The sequence below is a fragment of the Engystomops pustulosus genome, chromosome 8 (assembly GCF_040894005.1).
Source record: "Engystomops pustulosus chromosome 8, aEngPut4.maternal, whole genome shotgun sequence".
NCBI lineage: Eukaryota > Metazoa > Chordata > Amphibia > Anura > Leptodactylidae > Engystomops > Engystomops pustulosus.
This window is the reverse complement of record NC_092418.1, coordinates 78,265,046-78,291,632: the sequence shown is the minus strand read 5'-3', so window position 1 is coordinate 78,291,632 and position 26,587 is coordinate 78,265,046. Positions and strand designations below refer to the sequence as shown.

General features: G+C 40.4%; 1 protein-coding gene across 1 annotated transcript in view; it reads right to left on the bottom strand.

Moving 5' to 3' along the window:
* The window catches only part of SPAG16 (sperm associated antigen 16), a 666,704-nt gene that overhangs the window by 93,580 nt on the left and 546,537 nt on the right, over positions 1-26,587 (bottom strand). The gene's annotated exons all lie outside the window — the stretch shown is intronic.

Below are 26,587 nucleotides of genomic sequence, written 5' to 3'. Positions count from 1 at the left end.
CACCCTTGACTTAGCCCAATTCAAATTGACTTGGGATTGACTTGACATACCAAGCAGAGACCATATGCAATGCATAGACCTGTGTCTAGTAAAAAGATCACAAAACTTTTCCTAATGCCATGGCCTATTCAAAGAGCTGCGCAAAGAGTCAGGTCCCCAGTGATCTCATATTTAAGACCATGTTACAAAACCACAATTCAGCCCATACTTGACTAGCGACCACCAACATATCTTGTAAACTTCTAGCCCGGAATCTATTCATTTCTATTGAGACTCAAAACTTTGGTTCACCACTGTAGCAAAACAAACTCAATTAGAGCGAGTCACAAAAAAAAGTGAAACAAAAGCAAATGAAAGCATGCTATTATTCCAAATCTCATTTCTGTTAATACTTAAATAAAGTGAAATAATGAAGCAACACTGTAAGAATACTGCGGGTTACCGTAATGGTTTTTATTATTTATGTGTGCTGCACAGGATAATGGAAAGGCTTTTTCTCATGATGAATACCCCTGGTCCCAAAATGCAATTACATAAGCTATTAAAAAATAAATTATACTCAAAACACAAGATCCATAACAAGAATTAAATGAGATTTCAAAGGAATTCACCTGCAATGAGAGCTGACATACCTCACTCTTACTTAGGGAGCTGCAGATGAAAGACAGCTTTGGAATTTTAATCACACGTAGCTCGTAATATCTACTTGGCAACATAATTCAATTCATATAAAATCCAACTAAAGAGAGACTATAACAAGGTACTATATCCCGGAGCAGAACAGCCTGCTTCAGTGTATGGGAATGGAAGGCTGACGCGTCCCTATCAGCCTCTGCCGTTACATCTGCCGGAGGACAAATAAAATATCACTGATGTGCTGCACTAAACTAAGAGGATTACCCTCACAGCAGCTGGACCATGCGAATGTAGGGGTTTTATAGGGCTGGGAATCAGACAACTATAAACCCAACAAAACAAGTAGAAACCAGCATATAAAGAAAAAACTACCGTAAGTTGGAATTGCTGTATTAGATTTCGTGTCTGAAGATATGAAGGACAAAGCAACAAATATCTATTTCCCATAAGTGTTCATACTTCGAGTATACCTATTATTTACACTATGATTTCATTAGTAGTGAATTAAAATTAAAAAAACTTCCCAGGCGCAAATATGTAAAACGGTAAGCTGATACAATATCTCCCCTGGTTTGTATTAGAGACAAGACAGCACATATCAAAAGGGGTGGCCACTTATGTGATCCCAAGGTTGGTGAAGTAAAGTAATTTCTTATTAACCCCTTAAGGACGCAGGGTTTTTTCATTCATTTTTGCTTTCCACCATCACTTTTTAATTTTTCCGTGTACAGAGCTGGAGGCTTATTTTCTATGTAACGAATATTACTTCTCAGTGAGCTTACTACTCCATGTCGTGTACTGGGAAGTTGGAAAAAAATTCCAAATGTGGTAAAATTGGCAGAAAAACACATTTGCGTCACGTTCTTGTGGACTCAGTTTTTACCACTTTCATTGTGCACTCCAAATGATACATCTACTTTGTTCTTTGGTTCGGTACGATCACGGTGATATCAAATTTATGAAGGATTTATTATGTTATACATAGACCGTAATACATTTTCACAAACTAAACGAATGCATATGAAAAAAAATTAAATTTGTTTAGCCAACTAATGACGCTAATAACTTTTTCATACTTCGGTGTACGGAGCTGTGTTAGGTGTCAATATTTGCTAAATGACCTGACGTTTTTCATCCTACCTTTTTGAGGTGTGTGCGACCTTTTGATCACTTTTTATTTCATTTTTCTATCTGATGTAAAATGGTGTAAAAGTAGTGTTTTGGACATACTATTTTTTAGACCCTCTAAGGTACTTTAACCCTAAATGGTCTGATTGTTCCTACCATATACTGCAATACTACTGCATTTCAGTATATGGCACGTTTACATAGTATTCATTACAATGAGCTACTGGTTCATTGTAATGAATCTTCAACAGCCATGCAGCCCCGGGACGGAAGTAGACCTGAGGCTGTCAAGGCAACTGATCATGGCTCCCCGATGCGTTCCCAAGGAGCTACAATCGAAACAAAGATGGCAGTGCCCATGCACCACTGTCTCTTAAATGCTGCTGGCAACTCCGCTGGCAGTATCAGAAGAGTTATACTAGTTAATGCTAGCACTGTTTACAGGTATTAGCGTTGGGTGTTTGCTGCTATATACAGCAAATCCCACCACTGTAGGAAGGGGGCTCACCCTGTGAGCCCTCATTATACAGCCTCTGAACCTCTGTGCCATACATGTATGCTGCAGAGCATGAAGGAGTTAAACCATTCCAGTACCCTGTTGTGACATCACATTAAAATGCACCTTTATAACTTTAACATCACTATCCCCCATTGTGAAAATGTGTCATTGCAAAAATGCACCATTGCAACGTCCTGTTGTACAATGCTTCAATATAAGGTCACAACGCCCCTTCGTGACAATATCTGTTCTGACATCACAATGCCCCACAGTAACAACACTATGCCCCATTGTGACATCACAATGCTAGTTTGTGACAGACCCACTAGAGAACTAGTGACAAACAAAAAACATTAAACATTAACCAAAAGTACAATTAATTATAACTATAGAAGTTTATATTGTTTATGTTCTTTTTAAAAAAATCATGGTCATAGGACAGAAGACTATGGTACACACGATCAGACAAAATTTTGAAGGATGCCATAACATTGCCCTTCTAAGATATGGATATTTAGCCCAAGCTTTCTGATGTGTACATAGAGCTAAGATGAGAATATTTATCACAACAAACATTCAAAGCTTACACTATTAAATATTAATAGGAAAGTCCTCAGGTATGATCTTCTCAGCGCAGCAATCCTCAGAGAACGTCTGCTCTATTTTTCTCCAATCCACAGGGCAGATCAGGGGTGCCTGAGAAAACTTGTTTCAAGACAGATTTTGTGCCAGATTATATTTTTATTAAAAATAAAACTGCAAATTGGAGATCATCAATATCAATTTTACTCTGCAGCCTGTAATGCTCTTGGGAATTAGTTGGAAAATTGCAACCCTGGTCTGAATGCAAATGGGACGTGCTGATGAATGACTCGGGTGTTAAGAGAATAATGCAAAAAACTTCTTCATAGAGACAAAGAAAGCGCTGACAATAAAACTAAATATTTTACTACATGAAAATAAAAGTCATTTTATAATAATTTAACTCAATAAAATGTTTTCTTTAATAGAAGTATAATGTTTAGCAGAGCATGGGAAGCAATACGACTCGTCTTACTATACCTTATTTTATACCTCATGTAAAAGCGGATTTCTTTACAAAGTTACAAAGTTTAATTACTAAATGATAAAACTTTATGCCACTTATGTAATTAAGCTTGGTGTTTCAGTTTGTCACCACTAGCCTATCCTTTGCTTGCCATCAGTGAATAGAAATAATAATATTAATTATATCCATTGGCTAAAAGATTCACAGATCTGGTCATGTGCTATAGGTGAAGGACCGGTACCAAGTCTTAAAGGGAACCTACCACCATAATTCTACCTATAAAAGTAGATTGGGTGGTAGGTGGATCAATGGGACGTGAGGATAAACGGACAAAGGCACACAGCTATGAGGAGCTGCTCGCCGAAGATGAAATGGTAGGCGGAGAAAAGAGGCTACTGGGATGTGGAATAGCCGCAACGTGTAGCCTCATGTCCGGCTACTCCACACCCCAGTAGCCGCTTAGAAAAATTTTACATACCCGCTTATTAAAGTTTACTAAAAGATAGCCCGGATGTGAGGATTAGCCCAAAAAAGGGCTATCCTCACGTCCCATTCATCCACCTACCACCCAATCTTTTGCTACACAATGTAAGGCTGTGTCTGGAAGATTCCTGATGTGCCCATACAGCTTATGGCGCAGACATTTCCCACTGTATCCATATACAGAGGTATAAGTTGCAAAGCAGACATATTTCTGACATATCCACAGAAAGTGTTAGACATACCTGAGTAAGGAATATACAAATGTTTTCCAGAATCGTAAAAAATATATTCCTTCAGTGCTATGTGAAATCAATTCCTAACTAAACTATGACCACAGCAAATCACCAAAATGATGATGAAACAGTGCTGTCTATAGTTGGGTGTCTATTCCCTTTGAAAAAGACTTAATGGGGCATATTTTTATCAGGTCCTCTGCGCCACTTCAGTGGGGAGTGAAGGGGGAGGGGCACGGTTAGCCGACCAGGAAAGGGCGTACTCGCTGCTGCCGGCAACTTTTCACATGGCAAGACCTGGCGTAGAATAATTTTGCCATCTTGGAAAACGTGTTTGCAGTATTCCTTACCCAGAATTCGCAGCAACATAGATGGCTTTTAAAAAGCTATACACCTGTCAAAGTGTCCTGCAAAAGGAAATCCCCATGAGGACAATGAATTCTTCCTGATAGATGAGAGCTGGGACCCATTATTATCTCAAAAACATCAGTCTTTGTTTTTATATATATATTATATGTATATTTTTGTAATGCAATAAACAAGGGATTGCTTGTCTTTACCTTCTGTTGCTGTGTATGTGCAATAGAAAATCCATACTGTCCTTCAATGTCAGAAAATAGCAGAGCTACACAAAGATGTGCATAAGAAATTAAAATCCTTCTACTGCACATGTAAAGGAAAGGCATCCTCTCTAAAACTCTTACACGAACATAAAGCAGTTATTTTTCTGTAGAGAACACAAGAGAATAAAGTCAAAACCAAGCCGGCAACATAACCTATGAATTATCTAAATCATAGACTTGTAGAACATGGTGTATCTGTTATCTGAATTGTACATTTGTAAAATTCATTCTATAAATTATCCAAGTTTAGACTTGCCAAATGAAGCCTATGAATAAAATAAAGTGTACACTTCCAAAATGTAGATTAAAGATAAGCTACTGTATTGAATTTCAACTAGTAGAGGGTGTTTCAGGAGTAAGGTCAAACACACAACTGGGAAACTGTATCACTGGGAGACCAACACTATACAATACCGGCACAGACAAAAGTACTCAGATTGGCTGTACCGAACACCCCACCGCCACCACAACAGCCACACGTCGAAATGACCAAGGATCTGGGCATTATAATTGGCCAAGTTTTTGGTGTCTCTAATCCACAGGCACCCTGTAAACAACTTACTGAAAAGGGTGGCACATGACAGATACCATTTTTCAGAAAACTGGTCTCAAAGCCCAGCTTTTCACAAGGGTTCTCCTTCTATTATCATCTAGAGCAGGGGTAGGGAACCTATGGCTCGGGAGCCAGATATGGCTCTTTTGTTGGCTGCATCTGGCTCTCAGACAGATCTTTAATAAATAGTGATAGCCGCTGTGTGTCTCTTAAACTGATCACTGGACACAGACAGCTATGTTACGACCTTTGTACGACCCAGGCGCCATCGCCACCAGTGATGAGGAGCTGGCTGCAGGGAGTAAGTGAATATTCTTTTTTTTTGCTGTGACTACCTATCTACTTAGGGGTATGTGATGTGGCTACCTATCTCCTGGGAAGCATGTGCTGTGGCTACCTATTTACAGGGAGTATGTGCTGTAGCTACCTATCTACTGGGAGGCATGAGGTGGGTGTCAGGATTTGGTGTAGTGAAACCCCTGGACCATTGCAGATGATGATGTAAGCAGACACCTGGGACCGGAATCTAAGTGGCACCCAGTCTTCACCAGAGCCCGCCGCAAAGCAGGATGGTCTTGGTGCAGCGTGGTACCACCAGGTCGTTCCACAGGTGCGACTTATCCACGGTGGCAGCCAAGGTCGAGGTACAGGATCACTAGGCAGTCTCATGGTCAGGGACAGGTAGACGGTCAAGGTCAGTGAAGGAGCAGAATAAGGAACAGTCCGGGGTCACAACGGGAGGTCAACACTTGGGAAAGAAACACTGTGGAAAGCTTCCTCATAGGTATGAAGCACTAAGATCTGTCAGGGAATGCTGAGAGCCGCCGGTCTTCATAGGAACCCGAGACGTAAGCAGTGCCAAGCAGCAGCGCACTGGCTCATCAAATCTGCGAGTGCCAGCATGGGAGCAGGAACGTGGAGAGGTGAGTGAGCTTGGAAAGGGGCGCCGCCACGGAGAGGGGCACTGGTGTGCCTGCGATCCAATACGTAGATCGCAGGGGCACCCGTGACGCTGGGACTACCCATCTACTGGGGGGCATGTGCATATGGTACGGCTCTTACAGAATAACATTTTAAAATATGTGGCTTCATGGCTCTCTCAGCCAAAAAGGTTCCTGACCCCTGATCTAGAGTGACAGTGTGTACGTGCCAGATTCAGAAATTGTGGCACACGTTCTTCATGAACCTGGTGCTCCCTGCAATGCCCCGACAGAGTGCACCACTTTTTTTTAGTGCACCTTTAACATAGGGTGTGCAACACATTTCTGTGGACTCTGTATGATGTGTTTTGCACGTTTCAACTGTGCATCAGAACACCCCTTTCAGTGCAGAACTATGTGTCGCATCGGGTATAGTACGACAAATGAGTCATGTGCGACATATGTGGTGCTGACACTTCTTAAAGCAGTTTGCGCTAAAAAGAAGCTGGAAGAAAGAAAATCCGTAAGAAAACTGGTGCAGGGACTTTAGTAAATCTTAGCCATTGTATGTCCATAAAATCATGCAACCTCTAGGTTCAAAGACAACACTGCAAGTTCTAAGAGAGTCACCGCCTCTAATTTACTTAAAGAGGCATTTTTAATTACATCTCTGGGACCTCTAACTGTCAGCAGTGTGTAGTGAGTTCCAGGGTAGGGCAGTTCAAACCGCACAAGTCGTTTCTCCTTAATCCCTCCTCCTCACTCACGACCCTTCCCTCTTTTAACCCCTCCACTGCACCTATGTAAGGCGAGCAGTTCAGAAGAGACGTTACCTGAATTGATGGATTTAACTTGTGAGTATTATATTGTATTTGGGCATCGTTTATGCAAGATGTTTTGTCAGCCTTAGTGGTGGTGGCTAAATTCACTCAGCTTCTCTGACAGGAAATCTGTCAGAGGGCTATCCAGTGTGATCCATTATTTTCTCTTACTGAACCTAAGTCTGTGATCCTGATAAGTATATAAGACACAAATCAGTCTTCTCTGCTGAATTTTCAATCTACAATCCAAATCTTTGGCTGCCTTAGCAAACCAGAAGAGCTGGCAGAGTGACTGCCACATCAGACAGTTGTCTTACAGCCACAGGACTGCATGAGATAGAGGAAGACATGACTGAGTGCCAGATCCTGTACCGGCCCTGCCCTGCCTGGCGTAGCACTGCATTATAACCTGTGCCTATTCTGACAGTTAGTGCGCAGGCGTGGGGTAAGACAGCCCACCACTTGCCCACTGCACCACCGAGCACCGCCCCTTCACGCCCACACAGTTCCTGGTAGTTTGCAAGGAATCACAATTATTTAATGTCATATAAGCCAGAAAACTGAAAATCAAACCCTCATAAATGCCCCCCCCCCCCCCAACAAAGTATTAAACCAATATCTGAAAAATGGGACCAGATACATGATGGAAGAAAAATATGTTTGAACATAATTTGTTATTTTTGTGCTTTTTATTTTATTTTATTAACACTCCATCAATTAATTCAAAATGGAAACTTTAAGAAACAAAACCACAAAGAAACTTTTTTTTTAATAATTTCTTCTAACAGAGATAATATTTTTATATTAAAAGCTCATAAAATACATTATAAATGATTATCTGGAGCAAAATGCACTTTTTTGTATTATATCAAAACTTATCAAGGTTTTCTACTACATAATAGTAATACATGATGAGTAGCGGCAGACAATAAACTAGAGCTTACAAGTAAGTTCATTTGGAGTACTGTAAATACACATGATTTCCATTGTGTAGGCCTTGTACATGACACTTTGTGAGATTTGCTTTATTTTCAAGGTTGTAATCGCATTAGAATGAGGTAGCGCAGTGACAGTCAGGTCCGGGTCTGGCTCCGGTCCCAGCTCTGGTTTGGCTTTCGATCCACGGTAGAACAACAACTGATAAGTGACAGTAATTAGCTGCATGACTGCTCCCTCTAAAACTAAAGATCTCCAGAAAGTGGAAACAATTGATAATGCCTTATATTCACATTGTTACAACTTCTAAGCCTTTATGACAGTTTAGTGATGGAATTGATGAGAATCTTCAGATAACAAAAAGACTGCAGTCCTGCTCATCAATTCAGTGGGATGACAAGGAGGCAGCGCCGGAGAGCTGACATGGCATAATCAGGAGGCGTGCAATATGCTGCATTATCAGAAGGAACACACATTAGTAAAGCCCAGACGAGAACGTACACTACCCATGAGGGGGTACCACTGGGAGCTGGTTCAGAACAATATTGCAATATAAATAGAAGCACATTTTCTATTTTATGTTTGTAATGCAATTTTATTACTGATATAAATAGCAATTAAAAATCATCCCAAAATCATTTACACACACAATTACTTTAATGGATAAACTATATAAACTGCTAGTCTACATAATTCTTAACCCCCAATCGCTATGGTTTCTATTGTTGTGGCAGTTATTGTCATGTCAATGCAGGTAAAGTTTTTGGGATGTTTAGTTGCTGAAATTGCATTCAGTACATGAAAAGTGACAGATACTGATGTGTCCTTCCTAACCTGTCCATATATGTGTTTCACAAGTTAAGCTTCTTTTCAGTATACAAATTATACTATACAAATAGTATAATTCTGTGATAGAGCAGGTTATCACAAATATATACAATATACTTATAGATGGATATGTCTATAAGTGGCCGGTCAATGGTTGTGCTGTGAACTGTAAGAGTTTAAGGCTATTATTAGTATATGTTGATATTGAATCTGGTGTCATGAGAAACTGGAGTTAAGGACGGACTTAGAACAACTCATGTCTTAAAGATGATCTATTTTGCCCCTATAATATTAGAGGATTCATCATATGGATGCAGTCATCTAATTCTTGTTGGGTCTGAATTTAAAATAATGTTATAGGTAAAAGCTGTCATAGTTTAAGCTGGTGTTGATAACCACCGAACGATACCTGAAACTATACATAGGTTGCAGATGTGGCCTTCTAGAAGGCGCCCATGTACAATGGCATAACATGAGGGGGTGCATGTGGTTCAGGAGTTGGGATTAGTGGACCCTTTTAAAATAAGTTTGGGACAGCAAAGGAAGGGACGTCCTGTCCTGTGGTCTGGGAAAGTGAAGTCCACCGCTCTGAGGTGGTCATTATTTGGCTAAAACAGGTCCCTTTGTTTTTGCCATTTCTGCCCCATCCCCATGAATTTTCCAGAATTCCTAAAAAAAAACCCTTTAAGATTGACAATGTGATCGATGATGACCTCATGTACAGATCTGTCCTCCTATCCCTTTCTTCTTGACTAGCCATGTCCCAAAGTATGTGTTTCACAATTATTAGCTTTTCAAAATAATATGGTTTTGCTGTCTAACATCACAAATAATATCCTCTATGTATCTATGTGCAGCCACCTAGTGATGATGTGCAATGTAGACTGTCCAGAGGATTGTTAGCATGTCACATGTAAGACTAGAGGTCCTATCTATTCAAGCCAACTAGAGTCTTACAAAACCCTTCATGTAACTTATCCCACATAATAAATTCTCCACTGAGGCTATTGAATTATTTCCATTCCCCATAATTGATTATATTCATTTTCTCCTAAGAGAAAATCCCCAACTATCAGCCAGAATGAGCTCTGGCCTATTAGCATGACAGAAAATACTGGCAGAACGCTGCCATTATGGATGACATGTCAGATGTCTGAAGTAGGCATTCACAGCCCTCCCTTAGACAATGCCGCTATCATTCCTATCCTCCCGTTTCTATGATCTTGGTAAAAAAAAAAAAACTTCAAAAGAACATCAAGCAGATTCCATATACACAGATTCATTTTTATAATTGTCTGTAAGAGGCGCCTGCATTAAATTCCACTTATGGATATATCTTGAATATTTCATCAGGGCTTAGAACCAGCCCGATAAACTCTGCATGTAACTGTGTCCTCCTACTGACATTTTAATCAAGCCGCTCTCCTGCTTCCTTACAACTGAACGGAAAGCTGAATTAAACATGTGTGTATGTGTTTATATTCGCTCTATACAATTCTCGCTGAAGACACCGATGAGATACTTAGTGATTGTTTTTCCAGGCATAAATGTTTATGTCTATTTTATGATATCCCTTCCCCCTCCGGAAAGGCTTCCCGAATCCTTGACGTCTTTGTCTGTGTTTTCCATTGATAAATTACAATTATGGTTTGCAGAGCAGAGATTATTGCATTTTATTCTCGGAGTATTAAATATGTTTGATGCTTTTTTGGTAAACAAGGCGGTACAAGATTTTATTATGCTTTATAATGCATTCCCTTACCTGGATACATAACAGCTACAACTCTATGCCCAGAGGAGGGAATAATTTTCTGATATTAATGAAGTCCAATATGTTTATAGGGGTGTCCCCTAGGCTGAAAAAGTGTTAGCAGCGACCCATAAAGACCCTGATGAGGTTTGCATAACTAGGGGTCAGTTGCATTTCATTGCACTGCCAGTTGCAGTAAAGGTTATCCACAGTGTATATTAATTGTGGGCCGATCACCAACTACATTGACAGCCAATCCCTTTCCATTGTTAAAGGGCATCTACCTCCAGGATGAAGGACTGTATGCTAATTAGCTTGAGGTACTCCAGGCTCCACAGGTGTTAATGGAGCCCTTCATTTGCATACAGTCTTTCACCCTGGCGTCAGATGTCCTGCTAAGCTGTTTTTTAGGAGGTGGATGGGGGGGATCTGCTCCAAATTTATTAACAGACTATTTATGTCTGAAATTCAAAAAAGGAAATTTAGAATCACTATGAATTAGAAATCAGTAGATCTAATAAAAGTAGCCTAAGCTATGTCCCTTTTAAACACGTTAACTTTTCTTTATTTTTCATATACTGATTCAGATTTTACAGCTATTACGTTGCTTGTCATCCTCTGCAACATTGTAACTGCATAATTTATGACTTTCACTAACTATGGGAGTTTGTGTCAAATAATAAGAATGACATTTCCTTACTGCTATCCTACGGCAGCAGAGTCAGAAAATTCTAGAGGGGTAAAATACGAGCATCTATCTTCACCAAGTACTAACGCAGCAGGATGTGCCCCTTAAGCAACATTGAACTGCTCATTGTCGGCTTGGGAAATCCGCTATAGGGATTACATTGGCTAAGCTCAGGGTTCACTTTTCCATGTACTGAGCTGTAATTAACTGTGTAACACGTTGCTTTCTGCCCTTCACTCAATGGAGTGCGACTGAAAGACCAGCAAATACGTGGGAACTCAGCATCAACTCTGTTCTGAGCTGTCGAATATTCTTTTATTCCCATGTGCTGGACCAACTTAAAACTTAATGCTTCAGGTTCTCAGCAAAGTTTGGCTTTAGGAGAAATTCAGAAAACTTAATCTTTTTAAGTTCTTAATACCTGTGTATACACTACATGTAAAGAATTACATGAAAAATATTACTCATAAAAACATATGGACTCTTATGCACCATGTCTCAATGCAGTATATAATGGAGGGAGAGAAGCTGAGCAGTGTCATATATAGGTTTATATAATTTTGTGCATGGCAGGACTCCTTAGAGAGATTAAAAGAGTCCTGGTCTCTGTTAGAAATCCTGACAGAAGTTACTCTGCTTCTTACTGCTTCACATGCTGCAACCTAAATCTACAGCCTATTCTTAGATTTGCTATTTACTTGGTTCACTTTAAATATAGATTTATTTTTCTAATGGAATATGTTATTTTTTAGACTGGTACTTCAGGAAAAACACTCTTCTTGATATAAGTTTCAAGGTAAAATTTATATTTGTAATCATATTTTAAGAATATTTGATGAATTTTTACAAATATTTTCATGACAATATCTTTATTTCTGTAGGTTTTTATCTATACAGCAGCCATCTAATTTACATTACAATATACGATAATACTTCTATAAAACGTCATAATTACGTCACTACTGACATTAGGCGATGTCACAGTTTATCTTCTTCCGCTCCCTGCACAATGACCTCTATATTGATAACACTGCTGACCAATTATTACATCACTGCTGAAAATAGATGATGTCACAGCTTATCTCCTCCCCTTCCTGTACAATGACCTCTAAACTGATAACACTACTGACCAATTATAACATCACTGCTGAAAATAGATGATGTCATATCTTATCTCCTCCTACCTGTACAATGAGCTCTATATAGATAACACTAACCCATCATTACATCACTACTGACAAATTGCTATTTTTACCAGTATTTCAGTTTTTATCTCCTTTGCACAGCAGCAAATTGCCCAATTAAAAGTCTTTCCGTTTAGTCAAGCGGTCCGCTACAGGAAAAAAACTACACTTTCGTGCACAATTCTGGCTTGTTGAATTAGGGGGTTAGATATCCCCTTTAATGAAATGTCCTGTCAGACGTCCCCTTCAATGAAATGCCCTGCCGGATGCCCCCTTTAATGAAATGTCCTGCCAGATGCCCCCTTTAATGAGAAGTCCTGCCAGATGCCTCCCTTTAATTAAATGTCCTGACAGATGCCCCCTTAATAAAGATGCCCTGACAGACACCCAACTTTAATGACATGTCCTGCCAGACACTTCCCCTTAATAATATGTCCCATCAGACGCCCCCCACTTAATAAAATGTCCTGCCAGACACCACCCCTAAATAAAATGTCTGGCCATATTCCCCATTTTAATGACATGTCCTGCCAGACACCTCCCCTTAATAATATATAATAATATAATATGTCCTGTCATATGCCCCCTCCTCTGGAAAAAAAAAATTAAACCTATGCTCATCTTCAGCTTCTTCTCCCAAACCAGGCGGCTCCTTCTTTGGCACTTCAGGTCCGGACGTATCACTATGACGGGCCAGTGTTGCGGCCGTCATAGTGTAAGGGCCCTCGTGGCACATGAAATATGACGTCACATGGTCGCAACACCGCCGGATCATAGTGAAGAAGCCAAAAGGCAATTATAGATTTTTTAATTTCTCAGATAGGGCCCAGGAATGGGGGGGGGGGGGGGGTTAGAGGGTACTGTGAGCCCTTTGGGCCCCTCTTTTGATAGGAAAACAGGGGGGGGGGCTTGAACACAGTCCCACTAGACCCCCAATGATGGCGGCCCTAGGTGAAAGCCATCAGCCTCAGCCAAGTTTATCATCAAACACATGTGAAAACAGCATACACATTTTTCATATGTAAGCCAATTACACATGTATACCCATGAATAGGTGATAGATGACTCATGGCTGTGGGTCTGACTGCTGGGGCACTGCACAGTTGGCAGAATGGTGACCACATTCATTTCCATGTGACTTCCAGGACATTTTACAAATTGGGGCACTCTGGAAGTCCCATTCTGTATGGGGCAGGGCACACAGACTGGCAGTTCCCCTGTTGTATCTATCACTGAGGGTTCTAGCAGTCAGACCCTCAAATGTATTTGAAAAGTCCCCTTTGCTTGCATTTTAAAATTAAAATATTCTCTACATCATAATACCGAAAACCACTTGCTTACCAGGCAAAAGAAGTCAATAGATTAAGATTTAAAAGCAAAAATGTGCCATATGTGCAGTGGCCACGGCTTATAATTGAACACACCCTGTTTTTGTTCTCACTATAATTCAATTAATAGTTAATTCAATCAGCCGAAGCTCTGGGAAGGTGATGCAAATACTTAACGCTTATATCCAAGGTGCTGAGGGACCCACATCCCCACATAAACCACCACATCAGCACTTCAAGAATTAGCAGTTGTGCTGGAGGTACTGAACTGTGCACGCCGAGGCATAAATCATTCGACTGGAAGCGACATTTATACAAATGGGAGAACAAACTGTTTTCATTTAAAAAGTTAACACATTTTAAGGCAAAGTACATGGGACTGATTGCTGAGCTAACTGCACTGGGCAGAGGCCATGTGGGTAGAGCCCGAGCTCTCCGGCAGCTCAGTACGTAAAGATAACTCACATGAGACTGATATATTGGAGCCGAATTTAATAAATTGAGGCAAACATGGAACAAAGCGACTTTAATCATAAGAGAACAATATTCCGCTGTGCACAGATTAAAGGGACAGTGCCGCCTGTTTGTGCAGAGTACGGAGTAATTTTGCTACTTTCCTATAGATGTTCAACAGTCCTATAGTTAGAATGTGACGTACTATCCCTAAATTGCATTTTTTTTTCACTGAATTATATCATGGAATTATGCAAAATAAATTATTTGAAAGACATAATATAAAAATTCACTACTCACTGAATGAGAATGAATACAATATTCACAATTTTATCATTCTTTATTAACATAGAGGGCTGTACTGTGGCCACATTTTAGCATCCATCTGAGGCTGCCATATTAAGACCACTTGTGGTTCTTCTGAACTGACATTAGATTTCTAGAAGACCTTATAGTGATTCAATGAAAACTGCAGGTGGTTCCAGAATTGTGGTTATAAGATGGATTTGATACATTGCCGCATTTTATCTGCATGAAACAGTGGGGTTCATGGCGACAGAATGGAGTGAAAACCCCATATTCTCCTATCATCAGACTAACATACAAGATCAATCACGTATATTACATCACTGCAATCAGGATCCTACCGTGATACCCACATCTTATCATCATGTAGCTATGATTTTGAAGATCTGGAGGGACATTATTTTTCCAAATGAGATGTGTGTATTTAATGGAAATCTAACATCAAAAATCCATTATGATAAACCAGAGACACTTACTCATAGATCCAGGCCCTGTGATAATCTTCCATGCTATTCTTGGCCTCCTATTATAGGAGCGGACCAATGAAAAAATGAAATGGATATTTGAAATACTAATCCTCAACAGACTATAGCGTGGTCCATTGGACTTTCACTGGGTTATTGTACCAGGTGAAGGTATGACTTTTTCATTTGTCAAAATAAAGGACACCCCAATGAAAGCCCAACACACCCCATTGTAGTCAACTTATTATGGGTAATTCCAAGAAAGTAATTGTGGCATGGGTTCCTTAGGGGCCACTGACACAAATACATTTTGGCTACCAGGGTGGCCACATATATTGGGTTATTATAACATTTTATGATATATTGAACAAGTCATCCAGTGATTTCGGATGGACATAATTTCCCTCACTGTACACTTTGAGCTGCCTATTATGCACAGAGCAATGACTACAGATAAAGAAGTAGTCTTCTACATACGCTACATCTAATGATGTAGTTACATGATAAAAAAGTTATCCAAAGATAATACTTCCCTTTAAATCCATGAAATCACCAAGAAATGGATAACCCAGCCCTGCTAAAGACAATACTCGATTAGCTCTCATCTAAAAAGAAGAGGGGCCAGAATTAGAAGATGCACATGCCCAAACACAATGGGGGTCATTTACTAAGGGCCCGATTCGCGTTTTCCCGACGTGTTACCCGAATATTTCCGATTTGCACCGATTTCCCCTGAATTGCCCCAGGATTTTTGATCGGATTGTGGCGCATCGGCGCTGGCATGTACACGACGGAAATCGGGGGCGTGGCCGAACGGAAACCCGACGGATTCGGAAAAACCGCCGCATTTAAAACAAAAAATCTGTCGCGGAGCTTGCACTTACCTTCACTCAGCCCGGCTCGGTGAACTCCAGCGCGTTCCGATGCTTTGCAGCGCCACCTGGTGGATGGCGGAGGAACTACCTTAATAAATCCCGTCCGGACCCGAATCCAGCGCAGAGAACGCGCCGCTGGATCGTGAATGGACCGGGTAAGTAAATCTGCCCCAATAAATTTTGTGTTTCAGTGTTGGAGCAAAAAAATAATTACAGGAAAGTAGGTAAAATAGATTGTAGGCCAACAAGGACAAACCAGGGAGTGTAGCTTATTTTTCATGGGAAACCTAGCGCTGGTTTTAGACTTTGGACTCATCATTGATGCAACTAAAGGATCTTGCACATGCTGGGAGAGCATTCTAGCATACTAAGGGAAAGATACTAGCACACATTTTATCAATAATCTCTAACATACTCATTTTCTATATTGCCACATATCACTTTTTTTCTGATGAGGTGCAGGGTTAAGGGGGTTGTCTGACTATTATAAAAACTTTGCAGATTGGCTGGGGAGGGCTATTAAAGGGAACCTACCACCACAAATCTACCTATAAAGGTAGATTGGGTGGTAGGTGGATCAATGGGACGTGAGGATAGCCCTTTTAAGGGCTAATCCTCACGTCCCTGCACTTTTTTGATAACTTTTATTAGATATTTATTCAAATTTACTTATGCGGCTACTGGGGCGTGGAGTAGCCGCATATGAGATTACACGAGGCGGCTACTCCACGCCCGGTAGCCACTTTACCCCTCCTACTCACCCATCTTCGGCGCGCAGCTCCGCGTAGCTGCGCGCCCTCGTCCGGCGATCCTGCCGTCTGTGCATGCGCAGAAGAGCAGGCCCGCGCCTGCGCGGTCACTACTCCGAAACAGGCGCGGGCCTGCTCTTCTGCGCATGCAGAATAAAAGTTATCAAAAAAGTGCAGGGACGTGAGGATTAGCCCTTAAAAGGGCTATCCTCACGTCCCATTGATCCACCTACCACCCAATCTACCTTTATAGGTAGATTTGTGGTGGTAGGTGCCCTTTAAAGAAAAACCTTTACTTACCTCCTCCTGCAGGGGAGGGGAGACCTGCTCAGCTCATTGTAACAATGGCTGAAAAGCAGTCACTGAGGGGCTCTGGAAACACCCACAGAGCCCCTCAGTCTCATCAGCATATTTTTAAATGTTTATTTTAGAATAAAGGAGGCCATGGATAACAAATATAAGATGATTACCACAGTCATGGTGCCTGGATCTATGAGTAAGACCCCCCAGATTCTTATGCTTGATTTTCATGGTAGATTTTCTCTAAATGTTTTAAGAGTCAACGTATATTGTATAATATCTATTATATCACTATGCTGTAGTTATTGTACTTTGTCAAATAAAAAATTCTAAAATTCTAATGGCATTGTGTAAAGGAGGTGAACTATTTATGGAAGTGCTAAACATCCCAGAATGTAATGGCATGGAGTGGAATATTTTGTAGCAATTCTGTGATACATGGTAGCTGCAAGTGGGCTGGTAATGTGAGAGTAGGCTGCCTGGTAATAGTTCTACATCGACAAGTAAATAAATGAGTTAGAACTCTCCACTCCATCATAATTACATTCACACTTATACAAGATATCTCCTGTGTAGACGCTCCATGTAAAGCAGTTTAGACCTTTCGCCGACTCACACAGCCATGAGACGAACAGACATGCTGCAATGTTTTATTTTCAATGTCACCTTTCACCAGGCATGGAAAATCCTCTGAAAGAACAAATGCTTAAATAATCTTACTGCTATAATCCGAAGAGTCAACAGATTGAGGTATTTGACAGTCACATCATGTATTAAACCCTTACATTTGGATTGTGCCTTTTGCAAGTGCTTCTCCTGCTCTTAAATTAGTAATAAAGGAAAGAAAATTGTAGCTATAAAACAGCGAGACAATGTAGGAATAGGGGAAAAGATGCAGATTTTATTTAAAGGAAATGAACAAAGACTTCCTAGTAGGTGGGAGTCTGACTGCTGAAATCCTAACATATCCCAAAAACGGGGACTTGTTTTACAGTATATGAATGGGATAGGAAGCCATGCAAGTGTGCATTCATCTCTGTAGAGACTGTTGGGAAAAGGCAAGTAATGTCAAATTACTGGAAAAATGGGATCACTGGAAGATTCCTGTGCTGTGACGGTACTTCCAGCCTTCAGCACCTGCTCCTGACCTGAAGTGCCAGGGGGTTAAAGGGCCTGCTTTGGCTGGCTTGTGGCCTACTGGGATTGTGTGACATCACTTGTCTAGAGGAAGTGATGTTTCGTGGTCTGAAGAGACCATGAGTTAGCTGATCCAGATCAGAGGAGACCATGAGTTAGCTGATCCAGACCTGAGGAGACCATGAGTTAGCAAATCCAGACCTGAGGAGACCATGAGTTAGCTGGTCCAGACCAGAGGAGATCATGAGTTAGCTGGTCCAGACCTGAGGAGACCTTGAGTTAGCTGATCCAGACCTGAGGAGACCATGAGTTAGCTGGTCCAGACCTGAGGAGACCATGAGTTAGCTGGTCCAGACCAGAGGAGACCATGAGTTAGCTGATCCAGACCTGAGGAGACCATGAGCTAGCTGGTCCAGACCAGAGGAGACCATGAGTTAGCTGATCCTGTGACAGAAGATGACTGGTACCTGCAGAACATGAATTTGTGAACCCTGCATCAGCCAGCAAGGGGTTTTCTAGAATTCCTGGTGTTAATCAGATAATCAGGGGCATCCTTGGACACATGTCAGTATATCATACCAGTTTTTTACATGTAGTTATCATGTAAAGTAATTATAAATATAGGGCAGGTCTATAATACAATGTATCCTTTATGAGTTCTCTTGTCAGTTATTCAATTTAAAATTATAATGTGATGTTCTTCTACTTTCTGGTCTTATTATTAAGCAGCAGGAGGGGCTGGTGGTCACTCTAGAGATAAAAGATGTCTGCTTTGTTTCCGAGAGCCAGGGTACTTAGGGTCAGGCTGCCTGCCTGTGTGTAGGACAGTCCTATTCATTAGCCTCGCACTAGTAAGTACATGTCAAACTGCGATACCAATTAGATAACTTTGGTGATGTTTTGGAGCTAATTAGCAGAAGATTACGGTCCTGTGTTGGGAATAGATTTCCAGCCCATACTGTGCAAATTTGTGACATGCTCTGACAGCTAATATTTTCTGTGTCCTCTCAGTTCATACCCTTTTGTCTTCAGTTGTTTTTGAAGTCCCATTTTTATATTGTTTAAATATTTAATAATTTTTTTAAATACTTTTTATTTACTAGTGAGAAATGCATAACTAAATTGATGAATTGATTAAAAAATACATGATGTGACATGAAGAACTTTACATACTTCTAAAAGAAAAACAATGGACTGTGAGTTGAAGGGGTTTCCCGATGAAAGGAAATTCTTAAATCTCAACCCGATAGTCATTTTAACACAATAAACATAATTTTTCACAAGTTACTTCATAAGTTTACTCAGTTGTATTTCTGTTTTAGTTCCTATGACTCCCTAGGCTGGTTAGTGTAAAAATCCAGACTGTGGACTGCTCTCTAAGCAGACACATTATGAGCCATCTAGTTCTGTGAGCTGACAATGTGGTTAGATTATCCGGGTACAAGGTTTATATACCCTTTCATTTACCTTCTGAACATTGTACTAGTATCTGATAGAAAGAGAGATGAGACAGATCAGAGATGAGGAGATCCCTATTGCACACACTGACAGTCAGCACTGCTACATCTCTGCTATTCCACAACACACTTCATCTGCTGTGCCTTCCTCCTCCGAAGAAGAATTTATCTGTCTGTAGCTTGTAGTTCTCCTCAGGCTGCTGTGTGTGTGCTGCTTATTGTGACTCAGTCCTGCAGGGGGGCGGGGCTAGGGAGCAGAAAGAGAGAAAGTCAGCTATACGGCTGTTACACAGAAATCTAAGATGGCTTCCCCGACCCTACGTCAGAAATTACAGGGTCGTATCTAGGGGCAACTGAAATTGTGTACACCAGGACTGATAGAGACAGGTTGGACTTATATCTGTGAAATGCTGTATTTTTGTTAAAACAGTGAATTACAGAATGTATTATTTTGTTATCTTGAGTACATTTAAGAAATTTGTCTTTGTGGGAATACCCCTTTAATGGAAAAATATGAGCAAATTCACAGCAATATCGTCTGACGAGAATCAATTAAGAGACGAAAGGGGAACAAACGCGGTGGTGCTGGTCTGAACTGAGGCATAGTTTCATCAGAAGGATCTGTCATTGCTAATGCTGAATTTCATTGAATGGATATCTAACACTATAGGAGAAGGATTAGAGGAACTCTGGAGCTCCGGCTAGAAGGAAAATGTATTATTTTCTCTCCAAAAACTGCTTTATCATTGATATTTTGTGGACCGGTCTTGTTCCGTGAGTAGCTCCATAGGGGCGAATTGTGCACTGCAACAATAATTATTTTTCTGAATTTGCCACATGTGTTGGAGAGTCTAGCTTTAGCTATACTGAAGTTTTAGCAGGTTAAAATGAGTAGAATCTTAGCTTACCCTATGGCAAAACCAGTTGGTGACCAGTTATGGGACAGGTCAGCAATGTCAGATTGATGTGTTTTGAAACTCAAGACCCCAACCAATAAGGGTATTCAGGAAGCCTTCACTATTGGAAGAGTAACAGAGGATGGAACCTTTTCACCTAAATAGGAGCTTGCGGGTCACTGAAAACAAAATGGAGCTTGATTGTTTTTTGTTGAGATTCTGGTTGTGTAGTTTTCCAGAATCAGCGAATCATAAAAAGGTTTACAGAGTGTTGGATTTCCACAAGTCTAATATTGACGACTGATTCCATGGATAGATCAAATATATTGTGAAGTTTCTTGGATACATTTTATTGTAAAAAATTATCTAAAGAAAGTGTACAGTACCTATAGGGGGTATAACATTATATAACAGTGTCTAATTGAGCATCAAATTTATTACTCAGTTACCAGAACAAAGGCTCCGGCGATCTGATCATACATAGAATATGATAAATCATATGACATGCTGATGCCTCTCCATCTCACCTCAGTACAGGATTCTGGGAAGAGCATGGAAATTGTAATTTCAATGGTTCACTATAGTAGAAAATGAAATACTGTGGGAGCAAGGCCATATGTTTCTCTCATTGCTGTAATTCAACACTGTGGTAAAAGCTCCAATAAATCACATTTTTGATATACACATACATAAATATGCTGTATATAAGCCAAGTCTGTGAAATGTAGCATGTACTCAGCTATTCTGTCGTTTGCCATGTTCAGCAGCTAAAATACCATTGAAAGCAGTCACCACAGACATCCTGCCAGCCAGACTGCCTGCCCACACATAAAAGAACAATCCAGAAATACATCTAGCCTAGTACCCGACTTCCCGATGTCATGTGTCTTCCCAAAATAGCAACAATCTACATTTTAATACAGAAAAATGGTTAAAATTTTTAAGACTGGAAATTAAAACACCAAAATGCTGGGTTCACACAGAACCATATATTGTATGCTTTACCACGAATCAGCACATTTTCCATATTATCGGCCACAAGGCATTGATATGTAAATCCTTTCATCGCATTTTTACCTCCGACAACAATTTGTGTTCAATAGATTTTGATACAGTAGGGCAAAGAAAGATCTAGGCCTTCTGGATACTGATAGGGGGAAGACCAGGCGGCTATATGCACACATTGCCTAGCAATAGGTATTTCCTTGTGGGTCCTGATACTCTTCTAAGGTGGTATAAAGACTGATGTCCATCAAGTTCAACCTACAACACTGTGGTGTTATCCACAGGAAGGGGAAAAAATCCATAATGTTTATGCCAATTTGCCCATAGTAGGGAAAAAATTCTTCTGGACTCCAAATATGGTCTGAATAAATCCCTGGCCTAACATCTGTTTTAAACAATATTAAACATTAAATATTAAATATTAGACATGACTAGAGACCATTGTAAAATACCAAACATAAGATTATCTTACTTGAATACCTTCAGAAGCTAAAGACGCAATTACAAGCCCCTGAACTAATACAAGACAAACAATAAGTGGTTGAGTATCAATATGAGAGCACAATTTGGTCAGACGATCCGACGGATTCGGACTAAGCGCGGGATTTAACATTCAAATTTGTGTCGCAAGCCAAGCACTTACATGCACCTGGATGAAGAAGGTGATTTCCAGCGGACCTGAGCGGGGAGCGTCACATGCAGGATATCGGGCGGAGGATCTACGTGGATCGGGGCAGATGTGCATTCCGGTGGACATTCCAGATCGGGGATCTCGACTCGGATGGGTGAGTAAATGTGCCCCATTATATTCAAAATCTGCAAAATCTTAGCACTCTGTTGAAATCAAAGCACTCAATCTTCCTTTTAGTCACTAGGCACAAAAGGCAAGATCTGAGTAATACGGATAATGAGTAGGAACATGGATATATTTCAAATCTATTATCTACAGAGCCTAATGGATAATGCTATTAATATCAGATTTTTGACAAGCCTTCATTACTTTTCACCAGTAAAGAAGGGTCAATACAATACAACAATATATAGTGGGTGTGGCTTAAATTGAAAATAGCTACACAAGTCAACCTTGTGCCTTATGAAGATACTACAAATGACACATCCATGGTAGTTAATATTTTCGCACAAAAAAGCTATCGATTCTGTTTCCTTACATGTCTATTTCCATCACAGGTAATCATTCAATTACTGATATCAAGCTGATATAACTACATTATGTAGCTACAACTCCAGGGAACTGAGAAAACTCTCATTCTAACAGTAACCCAATTCTGTGTTCCAATGAAACATGTAATTGTTAGAGCTAGATGACAGATAAACCTTACTAAGGTGTGAAGTGATCATCATCTCCTATAAGGCAGACCATTGCAGGGTGTTCTCTACATCTTCTATTGCCATCTCCAGGATTTCCCTTGTACACTGGAATTTTGGATTACGAACATAATGCTTTCTGGGAGCAAGCTTGTAATTCAAATTGCTTGTATATCAAAGCAAGTTTTCCCATTGGAAATCATTGATCAGTGATCGGCTCCACAATGATCAAGTACCTTGGGTAACAAGATGAATTTGTGCTCTTAATCCAAATCGCTTGCTTATAAAAACAAGTAACATAGAAAATCATTAAAAATATTTAGTCATGTATATCCCTTTATTTCATCTACTTTTTCAATATTGTGTTGTACAATTTTGTGAGATAGGGAGGTACAGTACAGTTAATTGGGGGGGGGGTCACATAAAGTCTGTATCATTAAATTTTACTTATAAACCAAGTTACAATTTTTGTAAAATACAAGATTGTCTTGCAATACTCTTGCAGAACAAGTTACTTATCATCCAAGTTCTGCTGGAGGTCTTTCTCTTATTCTCACAGCACTATGATAAATGTATAATACAAACTTTACTTCTGAATACACATTATTCAGTATATTCATAAAGTATGCAGTCATTTCTTTTACAAGGCTTGCTTCCCTCAAGGCTACCTATAGACGTGAGCCTGCAGATCCCATAGGTAAATTCAACCTTGGATGGTATGCCAGCATTTATGTTCCTCGATGCATTCATTAGCTGTATACACTTTATAAGTTAAAAGATTTTGAATACTTTTTGTTTTGCTGTGATTATGAACCAATGAATGTGAAAATGAAAACCATCTAGCAGAATGTTGTATGATTCCTCAATATATGTGAAGCAAAGATTTACTCAGATCCTGTATTTCTAAATGACCTGGGAGGCAGAGGTGTGGCAGGAATCTAAGGCTGCATTCACACTTATGTATTGCGGCACGCTGAAGAGGAGGAGGGGGGAGTGCTGCTCACCCCTCCCCTCTCCATAGGAAATGGCGCAGCAGTACACATGGAGAAAGATAGACTATGCTCTATCTTTTCCCCGTGTGCAATGCTACACACATGCCCCCGGATTGCCATAGCCTTCTATGGGGACGAACTGCTGCCGGATATGCGCCCCCCCCCCCCCCCCTGGCGCGGCGGTTGTGTGAATGGGGCCTAATACTAATAAACCTCTATAGCCTCTATAGCAACAGCAATATTGAATGCTGAATTGCCTAAATTACAGGAAAGTTCCCAAAGCACTGGTATTATTGCTGTAAACATTAAATCAAACACAAATGGGAAAAATATAGTGAACATGACGTAAAATATCACAGAAAATCATTGTCATTCGACAATCTACTAAGGTAGTGGACTATTTGGTTTTTAAAACATACAGGCTCTTTGAGATTGTACCCAGGGCCACATCTTCAGCTGACACTGCCATAGGCATGGAGCCTGGATATACACCCCATTAAAGCCTCATTTATATTATTAAGGTTTCCTTGCTTCCAAGGTATTCAAATCAGTGTTAACAAAGAAGATCTTTGAGTGCTTTTTACTAATTGTGATTCTGTAGATGACACTCAAAGACTATTAATGTGTGATCTTCCATTCCTAGTAGACTGCAACACCCCTAGCAGACTACAATAATTGTGTAGTATAAACTCTACTTAAACTATAGATACTATAGATACACTATCAAACTGGCAAAAGTGTGTCCCAGGATTTGCACCCTTCTGTAACTGGACACCTTAAGAACAGGCCCTCAAGTGCCTAACAGCAAATGCAGCTCTGATTCTACCTGATCATACACCTTATTATAGAAAGGAATTCTCATGGGATCTTTCAGCGTCACCAATTGAATACTATACAACAGTAATTTAGGGGAGCATTTCCTACAGGATCCCCCAGGTATCTCCCATGGAAAACATTCAAAACTAGCAATTATTTTGGTAACTCTAGTTTACACATATCAGAAACATGGAGTAAAATATGACAAAAAGCACAACACTACCAAAAACATATACACATTGCTAAGCACAAATGCCTGAAATATACCATTCTCCGGAGTAGCATAGAAAAAGTAATGAACATCCCTACTTGCAGGCCTGTTTCTGCCCAGTGGAGGAAACAAAAAACTGCCCTCACACATAAAAAAAACTCAGTACTCACATTCCGGCGCTTGCTGCGGCTCCTCATCTTCCCTCTTCTATGTTCAGGAGTAGTACAGGCTCTGCCTGTGTGCACACGAGGTGCTGTGTCATAGTTTGGCAGAGCCAGCACTACTGTTGAAGATGGGGAGAAGAGAAGCCCCGGGGAGTGCCAGAGGATGAGTAATAAATTTATTTTTTTTTATTAGCTGGGAGCAGTGTTCTGGATACCTTTATACTGGTGGGGCAGTGTTCTGGATACCTTTATACTGGTGGGGCAGTGTTCTGGGCTACCTATATACTGGGAGGGGGGGCAGTGTTCTGGGTGACCTATATACTAGGGGGCAGTTGTATGTATTTCACTTGTGGCTGGATCACAGTCCCCATAAAGGTCTATGGCACCCCAGTAATGAATATACAGCCCTCCAGTAATTAATAAATGTACAGACCCCCAGTAATTAATACATTTACTGCCTCTGAAAATTAATAAATGCACAGCCCCACCAACATATAAATATGCAGCCCCCAGTGTACAATGTATCAGCATCCAAGTAACTAATAAATATATATATCCCCCCAGTAACTAGTATGCTCCCTCCAGTGTACAATATATCAGCCCCCAGTAACTAATATATAGCCCCCAGTGTACAATAATAAGGTCCCCAGTGAATAATATACAGCCCCCAGTAACTAATTCATAGCCGCCCAATAACTAATATACAGCCCCCCTGTAACGTATATATGCCCCCAGTGTACAATATTTCAGTCTGCGAGTAGCTAGTATACAGCCCCCAGTGTACAATATATCAGCCCCTCAGTAACTAATATACAGCCCTCGGAGTACAATATATCAGCCCCCAAGTAACTAAAATACAGCCCCCTAGTGCCTAATATACAATCCCCTGTAATTAATATACAGCCACCTAGAGTACAATGTATCAGCCCCCAGTAACTTATATAAGCTCCCAAGTAACTAATATACAGCCCTCCATAGCGAATATATAGCCCTCAGTGTACAATGTATCAGCACCCAGTAAAATAATAAAATCGTACCCACCCTCTCCTACTTGTTTGCATCATGGCAGTGAATGCAACCTCCAACCCATCTACTTTTAGTTTTGGTTAAATAATATCAGTCGGAATCAAAAGTTCCCAAATTGCCCTAAAAAGACCATATACAGGCAGTCCCCGGGTTACATACAAGATAGGGTCTGTAGGTTTGTTCTTACGTTGAATTTGTATGTAAGTCGGAACTGTATATTTTATCATTGTAACCCCAGCCAAATTTTTTTTGGTCTCTGTGACAACTGGATTTTAAAAATGTTTGATTGTCATTAGAACCAGGATTAAAAATAAAGCTTCATTGTAGACACCTGTGATAACTGTTATAGCTGTTTATTGTAGCCTAGGGCTAAAGTACAGTAACTTGCCAACATTCAGAGGTCCGTTTGTAACTAGGGGTCGTATGTAAGTCAGGTGTTCTTAAGTAGGGGACCGCCTGTAATACCCTGAGATGTTATAGCAGATTCAGTTTTTTCTATTTAAGTGTTTACTCACAGACTTGATCTACTTCAAGTACACCCTAGAGGACTTAACCAAGTTATTTGTACTCATTGACCAATCATGATCTACCATTGATCTTTTTTCCTTGCATACAGCATACAGTTTTTACTCTTTTGTCCACACCAGGAATAGCTGACTGGCAATTTATGACCTATTCGCCGCGCTTGTGACAAGCCCAAGAATGCGGGAAGAAAGAGGTTTCCGTATCAGAGAGTTATGCTATAGGTATGT